Genomic DNA, 11,036 nt, shown 5'->3' on the forward strand with positions numbered 1-11,036 from the left:
AATTGAAGAACTTGTTGAAACAAGATTTGTTTTGTGTATCAAATAAACCATGTGCCATAGAATCTGAACATCGATAATCTCTCCCAGTTATTTTGCAACCTGCAGCTATCAACATTTTGGTCCTGAAATGAATCTGGTATATTTTTCTATTTATGACAATTTTTTCAGCAGATTTTGGTCTTTAATATAAGGCAGACAAACAAGTTCCCTACCTTCTCCCACTTCTCCTTGCCTCCTCCATTTTTGCGATAGTGCTGCAATCAGTTGTTTGTAACTTTGGATAGAGAAAACATTCCCATATATTTTGTTAGCTTCACGTGTGACATAACTCCACCATTCCTATGCATAATATCATGAATAAAGTTTTTTAATACCTATTATCCATAAATAATGTTAATAAAAATATCGATCAGTATATTTGATTTTAACCATAATATTTTGGGGAATATTTGTTCTGTCTTTTCTAGAGGATTAAGTTGAAATTGTAACCAGCTTTGTATGGCTTGTTTTAGAAATGGCGATACGTTGAACAAGGTGTAATTTCAATTAACCGAAAATTAGAGGTTGTAATCTGTAACCTTTAACAAAAGGTGAGCCGTTCTTACTAATCTACTGGATAACCTGATCGGGTTTAAGTATCATTTTTGTATGACCGAAGCTTTTAGTGAGAGGTTTAATGCATTAATATTTAATCATTTTAGCCCCCCAAACTCGTATTCATTATATACGTAAATATGCATGTTTAATTTTGTCTGGCTTACTGTTCCAAATAAAGTGAAAGCTAGCAGTAAAATCTGATTTAGTAACAGATAAAACAACACCTCAGGGCACAACACGGGCTGTGAAGAGACACACACACACACACACACACACACACACACACACACACACACACACACACACACACACACACACACACACACACACACACACACACACACACACACACACACACACACACACACAAATTGTAATATTGTATTATTGTAGTGTTGTAGAATTTATACTGTAAATGTGCAATAATGGAGTAATAATGTAATAAGTTATTGTATGATATATTGTTTAATTATGATGTAATTGTTTTATTCCTGTGTGGACCCCATGAAGAGTAGCTGCTGCCTTGGCCGAACAAAATAAAGTGAAATATTTTTTGCTTATATAAAAACAAGTAATCTGGAGTAGGCAGCGCCATAAGTAAATAAGTAAACTGTGATATGACTTAAGAGTTAATCAGTGTGATTTTTCCATAAAAAGGTATTTACCTCTCCATGGTTATAAGATCGTGTCTATTTTTGCTAGCTTTCTATAGGATTTAGTGTTCATTCATTTTGTCTACTTCACCATCAGACCAGTTTATTGGTAAATTAGAGGGTACTGTAAAAGTTAACAATCCAATATGTAATATGGTACACATCATAATTAGGAGCTCATTTCAATCAAACCCGCATTGCAGTATTTACGCAATAGATATTTTTCCAATGGTCAAATTAACTCAGACTGATATTGGGTACTGTATAAAAACCTACAACTATTGCCAGGGCAACTCCTTTCACAGGTATGCTTTCACTTTTCAGAATGATAAGTTTGGGCACGGGATGAATATTATAAAAATAAACACACTGTGTAAACATTGCTATGGCAAGTTTGAATGAATCCCAGCCTATGTTTCAGTCCAAATAGATAGAGAAATAGATTATCAACATCCTCAATGAGACCTTGCAGTAATCCAGATTATTGAAAACTTCAGTCATCGGTATACATTGACACTTTTAAGCCCTGGATTTTTAACCTCTAGATGTTATTGTTGGATCTGATTTTAATAGCTAACATTTTGATGGCCATAACAAATAGATATGGAGACAGTGGACAACCTTGTTTAACTTCTCTTGACAGCTTTTCACAGTACAGGATTCTCCATTTACAGTCTCTCATTCAGTCTTCATACTGATATATTTACTTATACAGCTGTATACACAAATCTATCAGTATGCAAATTTCCTCAAAGTCCGTACATATCCCCATTCCTCATTCGTAACAGCATTTATGTTGGTCTACAATACAGCAGGTACATTTAATTCCACAATGCCCATTATTTTAGCACCAAGGCAAAAATATTGTGGGAATATTTTTGAAGAAGTTGAGTAATATGAACTAGGTGAACCTAGACTCCCCATGTGTCAAAAAGTCAGGCCACTCAGCCTACAAAAAACTTTAGCAGGAAAAGCTCAAACCAAGTTTATTCACCCACTGGATCAAACAGCTGCAAAGACAAAGACATGTTAATACAAGCACATATATTTATACCGTCCTACTAGGAGGAGTCACCTCCTTGCATATTTAGATAGCCAACATCTCTGTTGCTAGTCAGGAACTGAATTGGTTCCTCTCACAGTGTAGTCATGACCCCGCCTCCTGCTAGAACCTTTGTGGGTATGTAAACGTGTGTAACAGGAATGTTCCTCCTCACTTCATCTGACCTGACCTCAAGCCGAATTCCTCACTCCTCCCTAATCTACAGCTGTCCTACCTTATTAGTAACTAAACCCAGACTGTTGCCATTTGCCTTCCTCCATAGGATCCATGAGATTTAATAATATGTTTGACAGAATTTAAACTTCCTGCCTCCCTCCATTGTCTCCCTCAGTAACTTTCCATACACCTAGTTCTTATCCACCCTCCATTGACCCCAACATATACATTCATTATACATGTAAAGTAATCAATAAGGTCTAGTATGGTAACATGAATAAGTGTATTTCAAGCTAGAATCCAACAGTTGGAATAAACGCAAATTAACGCATGGTAACTCAGACACTTCTATACTCATAATGCATTCATACAACCCTCTTTGGTCTCAACAGGCCCTTTTCAAATCCATAAACATTATTCTCCTGTGTGAAACGCGGAGCTGCAAAGTTACAATAGGTCGGTTACAACTGCCCTGAGGCAAATTAGACACAGCCTGTTGTGCTTCCATGGATGGCCAATGTTCCAGTGAAATCCAACCTTCGTCCTTTATCGTCTCTCTCCTCTCCCTCTCCCCAGAAAGTTAAATCAGCATGTTTGCAGCAAAATGATAAAGATAAGCCACAAATACAGACAAAATAATACAACTGTTAGATGTGGGCTGAATCTTCCTTCTTTGTTGCTCAGAGTATCATCACCCAGACAGATTGGCAATAAAATAATTTTATGATAACCCGTCTGAATGAGCAGTCGCTATACTGGGCTGTAAATATATTCCTTACGCAAGTAGAGTTTGAGTAGTAGGCTGGTCAGCATAGTGTCAGCTTTCACTGATAGAATAAAACCAAACAGAATCTTTAACTCATCAAATGAAAAATAAATAAAACAATCTCCTTATTACATGAGCAACTCGTGCTAAAACCAAGTTGACTGTACTGGATTTTTGTCATTTTGGAATGGGGTGGGGGCTGTCATTATACAATGCTTTATTGAATAATTTGGTCATTGCTGCCATGGGAGCCCTGATGGTGACAGGCTAAACATGTATTGTGACTATCATAAATCACTCAAAGTTTAAATCTCAGGACAAGGTGTCCAGTCACGCTTACGCCTATTTTACCCCCCACACAGGTAATACCAGGAGAGACGGACGGTTGAGCAATTTGACCAACATTTAGGCTGTCACAGCTGTCGAAAGGCGCGGACCAAAGTGCAGCGTGGTTGTAGTTCCACATTTTATTACATTTGTGAAACTTTGCAATACATAAATAACTGAAAATGACAAAACAAACCGTGACGCAGAGAGAAACAAACACTACTCAAAATATAATCACCCACAAAACCCCTACTTAAATATGATCTCCAATCAGAGGTAACGAGGACCAGCTGCCTCCAATTGGAGATCAACCCAAAAAACAACAACATAGAAATAGAAAAACTAGAACTTAAACATAGAAATAGAAAACATAGAAAAACACAAAACCCCTGTCACGCCCTGACCTACTCTACCATAGAAAATCACATCTTACTATGGTCAGGACGTGACATAGGCTCCATTTTATGGATTTAAGAGCTCAACTATTTGCTCTGGACCTGACACAATGAAGAAGAACCCAAACGTATTGCTCTGTTAATTTAGTATCAGTTCAAGTCAACAAAACACTTGTCTAAGAACATTCAAGACAGACCTTTATGGAAAACTCTATACCTGATATGAATAAAAACTGTTTCTAACTGATATTACCTTAATAACAACAGAAGCAGTGAGAACTAAGAAAAGCATTTTTCTCTCAGAGGTGAGCTTTACTGAAAGCCTCTATACACACCTGTCACAGTTGTTATTACCACTATAAATGTATATTGCCACAATGCTTTTCCTTGCCTTCAGTAATATAATTCACCTGTTAATGGGGCTTGAGTGAACAAACACTCCCCTTTTACTGCCCATGTCTATCAAAGGGGATTACCTAGTCAGTTGTACAACTGTATGCATTCAACTGAAACGTGTCTTCCACATTTAACCCAACCCCTCTGAATCAGAGAGGTGCAGGGGGCTGCATTACTCAACGTCCATGTCATCAGTGCCCGGGGAACAGTGGGTTAACTGCCTTGCTCAGGGGTAGAATGACAGATTTTTACCTTGTCAGATTGGGGATTCGATCCAGCAACCTTTCAGTTACTGGCCCAACGCTCCTACCCGTCAGGCTACCTTTTCTTTCTGTGATGTAGTGGTGGCCGTGCCTCAGACCTGACTCTTATGAACTATATGCAAAGATTATTTTGTATTTCTCAGGAATGCAGAATTATCTCTGCTGCTCTCACTATCCCCCATTCTGTCACACATCTGGGAAGCAGAGGTTATGTTGTGTTGACATCCATAGGTCTGATGGTGTGATTGGAAGTTAACTTTACAGTCATGCTATTGGTCAACAACTCATATTTTGAATCCAAACAGTCAGATGTTATAAGAGGGTCTCAGACTAATTGTGTTGTTCTCTTTTGTTCCTGACCTGCTGACCTATACTGACTGTCTCTCTCTATACTCCCTGCGGACTTTCAGGCCATAAACTCTCTCTCTCTCTGATCATGTCTAGAATGTGATTGCTTTGTTAATGCCAGTACTGCCTTGAAAATGATGGTTATGACTTCTATAATGTAATCACTTATTTTACAATGTAATTTAATATTTTCCTTTGACAATTATCAGACCGTTCATCATAGGGCCTGAGGCACTTAATGTGTTGTGAAATGTATTGTAATGTTCTTAAAATTGTAAAACTGCCTTAATTTTGCTGGACCACAGGAAGAATAGCTGCCTTGGCAGCAGCTAATGGGGATCCCTAATAAATAAAAATACAAATGACTGTAGCTCAACAATAGTCCTGCTTGCACATTGCTATTAATATGGAGTCATATAATTCAATTGAATAGGCTTTGTTCATGTTAATTGCATAGTCATATTACGGGTCGAAGGTGAGGTATAAATGTACAAAATATTCCAGCACAAGTAGTGGGTTATGATAGCACTCAAATCAAAGTTAGCAATCCTCTGACATTCTAACAATCATTCTGTCACGTATACTCCCTCTCCGGCCTCTAGGTCATCAGGCTGCTGATTATCCCGCACTCCTGTCACTATCGTCTCGCGCACCTGCGCCTCATGACACTCAGCTGGACTCCATCACCTCCTTGATTATCTTCCCTATATCTGTCACTCCCCTTGGTTCTTTCCTCAGGTGTTATTGACTCTGTTTCATGTCGGTGTGTTGTTTGTGTTTCATGTTTATTATTTTGTTTATTTATTAAAACACTCACTCCCTGTACTTGCTTCCCGACTCTCAGCGCACTCGATACACATTCAAGATTAACATCTATTAAGAATGCTATTTTCTGATGATTATTCCATATTGGAATTTGGCCTCTAGGTACCCTCTCTAAAGGGCCATCCACACCAAGGATGATAACTACAACGATAACTATAACGATAAATTATACAAAACTATAAATGTTGGCAAGCATCTACACCAGCGGACCGTTTAAGAATACTATTTTCTGATGATCATTCCCTATTGGAATTTGGCCTGTACTGTAGGTACCCTCTCTATAGGACCATCCACACCAAGGATGATCACTATAGCAATAACTATAATGATAAATTATACATAAAAATACTGAACAAAAATAGAAACGCAACATGCAACAACTTCAAAGATTTTACTGAGTTACAGTTCATAGAAGGAAATCAGTCAATTTAAATGAATTCATTAGGCCCTAATCTATGTATTTCACATGACTGGGAAGGGGTGCAGCTATGGTTGGACCTGGGAGGGCATTGGCCCACCCACTTAGGAGCCAGGTCCATCCACTGGGGTGCCAGGCCCAGGCAATCAGAATGAGTTTTTCCCCACAAAAGACATACTCCTCAGCATCCCCCCTCCTCAGACGATCCCACAGGTGAAGAAGGTCCTGGACTGGCGTGGTTACACCGGTTGGATGTACTGCTAAATTCTCTAAAACAACATTGGATGTGGCTTGTGGTAGAGAAATTAACATTTAATTATCTGACAACAGCTCTGTTGGACATTCCTGCAGTCAGCATGCCAATTGCACGCTCCCTCAAAACTTGCACAAAACGGCACATTTTAGAGTGGCCTTTTATTGCCCCCACAAGATGCACCTGTGTAATGATCATGCTGTTTTCAGCTTCTTGATATGCCACAGCTGTCAGGTGGATGGATTATCTTGGCAAAGGAGAAATGCTCACTAACAGGGATGTAAATACATTTGTGCACAAAATTTGAGAGAAATAAGCTTTTTGTGCATATGGAACATTTCTGGAATCATTTATTTCAGCTCATGAAAAATACGACCAACACTTTACATGTTGCATTTATGTTTTTGTTCAGTATATAAACTTTGGCAAGCATCCACACCAGCGGATAACACACCAGGGGACATTATATTACATTTCACAACACTTTTCGTTAAGTGTGTGACCTCAAGGCCCTGCTCTACTGCCACATATCTACAATAATAAAATCCATGTGTATGTGTGTGTAGATTGCGGGTGTTAGCATGTGTATGCGTGCGTCTGTGGCTGTGTGTGTCTCTGCTGTTCCATAAGGTGTATTTTATCTGTTTTTTAAATCTGATTCTACTGCTTGCATCAGTTACCTGATGTGGAACAAGTTCCATGTTGCCATGGCTCTATGTAGTACTGTGCGCCTCCCATAGTCTGTTCTGAACTTGGGGATTGTGAAGAGACCTCTGGTGGCATGTCTTGTGGGGTATGCATGGGTGTCCGAGCAGTGTGAAAGTAGTTTAAACAGACAGATCAGTTAATTCAGCATGTCAATACTTGTTACATAAACAAGTAGTAATTAAGTCAATCTGTCCTCTACTTTGAGCCATAAGAGATTGACATGCATATTATTAATGTTAGCTCTCTGTGTACCGTGTGGCTCAGTTGGTAGAGCACGGTGTTTGCAACGTCAGGGTTCTGGGTTCAATTCCCACGGGGGACCAGTATGGAATGTTTTTAAATGAAATGTATGCATTCACTACTGTAAATTGCCCTGGATAAGCGTGTCTGCTAAATGACTAAAATGTAAATTTAAGGGCCAGCTGTGCTGCCCTGATCTGAGCCCTCTTTGTGGCACTTGACCACATGACTGGACAGTAGTCCAAGTGAGACAAAACTAGGGCCTGCGGACCTGCCTTGTTGATAGTGTTGTTAAGAAGGCAGAGAAGCGCTTTGTTATGGCCAGAACTTCTCCCCATCTTAGCTACTGTTGCATCAACATGTTTTGACCATGACAGTTTACAATCCAGGGTTACTCCAAGCAGCTCTTTGTGTTGTAATGATTTCACTAGCTGTAGTAGCTGATGTTTATAGTGTTGAGTCATCCGCATACAGACACACTGCCAGTGGTATGTCATTAGTAAATATTGAAAAAGTACAGCTGCCCTGGGGAATGCCTGATTCTACCTGGATTATGTTGGAGAGGCTTCCATTAAAGAACACCCTCTGCGTTCCCAAGCCAGCTGTAGTAACCATCGTGGATGATGAATGGGCCGGAGTATCAGACAGCCTCACGGTCAGATGAAGGGGAAGCTCTGAGGATCTGAACCCGAGGTAGAAGCCACCAGAGAGGGAGACAGAACAGAGGACGAAGGCGCAGGTACCTCCGAATCTAATCTCTAATCGGAAGCCCACAGACTTATCTGCCTGATTCCAGCCTTCCTGAAGCACCCCCAGATCATCACTGATCTTCCACCAAATTTCACAGTGGGTGCGAGACCTAGAGAAGCCTACAAGCCACAGTGTCTCGCACCCACTGTGAAATTTGGTGGAGGATCGGTGATGATCTGGGGTCTGGGGATGCTTCAGCAAGGCTGGAATCGGGCAGAATTGTCTTTGTGAAGGACGCATGAATCAAGCCACATACAAGGTCGTCCTGGAAGAAAACTTGCTTCCTTCTGCTCTGACAATGTTCCCCCAACTCTGAGGATTGGTTTTTCCAGCAGGACAATGTTCCATGCCACATAGCCAGGTCAATCAAGGTGTGGATGGAGGACCACCAGATCAAGATCCTGTCATGGCCAGCCCAATCTCCAGACCTGAACCCCATTGAAAAACCCTGGAATGTGATCAAGAGGAAGATGGATGGTCACAAGCCATAAAACAAAGCCGAGCTGCTTGAATTTTTGCGCCAGGAGTGGCATAAAATCACCCAACATCAATGTGAAAGACTGGTGGAGAGCATGCCAAGACGCATGAAATCTGTGATTGAAATTCAGGGTTATTCCATCAAATATCAAACACATTAGTATTGTGTTGTTTAAAAATTAACATGAACTTATTTTCTTTGCATTATTTGATGTCTGACAACAGTGCATTTTTTTTGTTATTTGACCAGTTGTAATTTTCTGCAAATAAATGCTCTAAATGACAATATTTTTATTTGGAATTTGGGAGAAATGTTGTCAGTAGTTTACAGAATAATTTTATTTATTTTTTTAAATATATATACACTGCTCAAAAAAATAAAGGGAACACTAAAATAACACATTCTAGATCTGAATGAATGAAATAATCTTATTAAATACTTTTATCTTTACATAGTTGAATGTGCTGACAACAAAATCACACAAAAATAATCAATGGAAATCCAATTTATCAACCCATGGAGGTCTGGATTTGGAGTCACACTCAAAATTAAAGTGGAAAACCACACTACAAACTGATCCAACTTTGATGTAATGTCATTAAAACAAGTCAAAATGAGGCTCAGTAGTGTGTGTGGCCTCCATGTGCCTGTATGACCTCCCTACAATGCCTGGGCATGCTCTTGATGAGGTGGCGGATGGTCTCCTGAGGGATCTCCTCCCAGACCTGGACTAAAGCATCCGCCAACTCCTGGACAGTCTGTGGTGCAACGTGGCGTTGGTGGATGGAGCGAGACATGATGTCCCAGATGTGCTCAATTGGATTCAGGTCTGGGGAACGGGCGGGCCAGTCCATAGCATCAATGCCTTCCTCTTGCAGGAACTGCTGACACACTCCAGCCACATGAGGTCTAGCATTGTCTTGCATTAGGAGGAACCCAGGGCCATCTGCACCAGCATATGGTCTCACAAGGGGTCTGATGATCTCATCTCGGTACCTAATGGCAGTCAGGCTACCTCTGGCGAGCACATGGAGGGCTGTGCGGCCCCCCAAAGAAATGCCACCCCACACCATGACTGACCCACCGCCAAACCGGTCATGCTGGAGGATGTTGCAGGCAGCAGAACGTTCTCCACGGCGTCTCCAGACTGTCACGTCTGTCACGTGTGCTCAGTGTGAACCTGCTTTCATCTGTGAAGAGCACAGGGCGCCAGTGGCGAATTTGCCAATCTTGGTGTTCTCTGGCAAATGCCAAACGTCCTGCACGGTGTTGGGCTGTAAGCACAACCCCCACCTGTGGATGTCGGGCCCTCATACCACCCTCATGGAGTCTGTTTCTGACCGTTTGAGCCGACACATACACATTTGTGGCCTGCCGGAGGTCATTTTGCAGGGCTCTGGCAGTGCTCCTCCTTGCACAAAGGCGGAGGTAGCGGTCCTGCTGCTGGGTTGTTGCCCTCCTATGGCCTCCTCCACGTCTCCTGATGTACTGGCCTGTCTCCTGGTAGCGCCTCCATGCTCTGGACACTACGCTGACAGACACAGCAAACCTTCTTGCCACAGCTCGCATTGATGTGCCATCCTGGATGAGCTGCACTACCTGAGCCCCTTGTGTGGGTTGTAGACTCCGTCTCATGCTACCACTAGAGTGAAAGCACCGCCAGCATTCAAAAGTGACCAAAACATCAGCCAGGAAGCATAGGAACTGAGAAGTGGTCTGTGGTTACTACCTGCAGAACCACTCCTTTATTGGGGGTGTCTTGCTAATTGCCTATAATTTCCACCTGTTGTCTATTCCATTTGCACAACAGCATGTGAAATTTATTGTCAATCAGTGTCGCTTCCTAAGTGGACAGTTTGATTTCACAGAAGTGTGATTGACTTGGAGTTACATTGTGTTGTTTAAGTGTTCCCTTTATTTTTTTGAGCAGTATATATATATATATATATATATATAAAAGGTTCAATTGCTTTTGTAGACTATAGCTTTCCTTGGATTTCACGTGAAGAGGAATAGTGGAGAGGCTTGCATAGCCTATTGCCTATTATGCACGGGAACAGTTGGAAGAGAGAGGCTGGGGATGTGTAGCTGAACTAAGAAGCTATATATTAGCTATATATTAGGCCATTCATTAGATAAATAGTAGGGCTATAAATATTTACCCTTCAAAGTGCAAGAAAAAAAAGTTCACAGATTATGAAATGGCAGATGTGCATTCCTCCAGGTTGTGCTCTGCAGTCCCAGATACACAAAGCTCCACTATTGATTAGGTCTACGTTTTTAGACAAGACAATTACTCTACTTAGGCCACAACAACACAATGCAATGAGGGATGTATTATTGTTATCAAGTGAGTACACCATTTTGTCTATGGCTGTAAACTGCAGCGATGTCGGCTAA

The sequence above is a fragment of the Salmo salar genome, chromosome 13, assembly GCF_965601325.2.
Source record: "Salmo salar chromosome 13, fSalSal1, whole genome shotgun sequence".
In the NCBI taxonomy this organism is placed as follows: domain Eukaryota; kingdom Metazoa; phylum Chordata; class Actinopteri; order Salmoniformes; family Salmonidae; genus Salmo; species Salmo salar.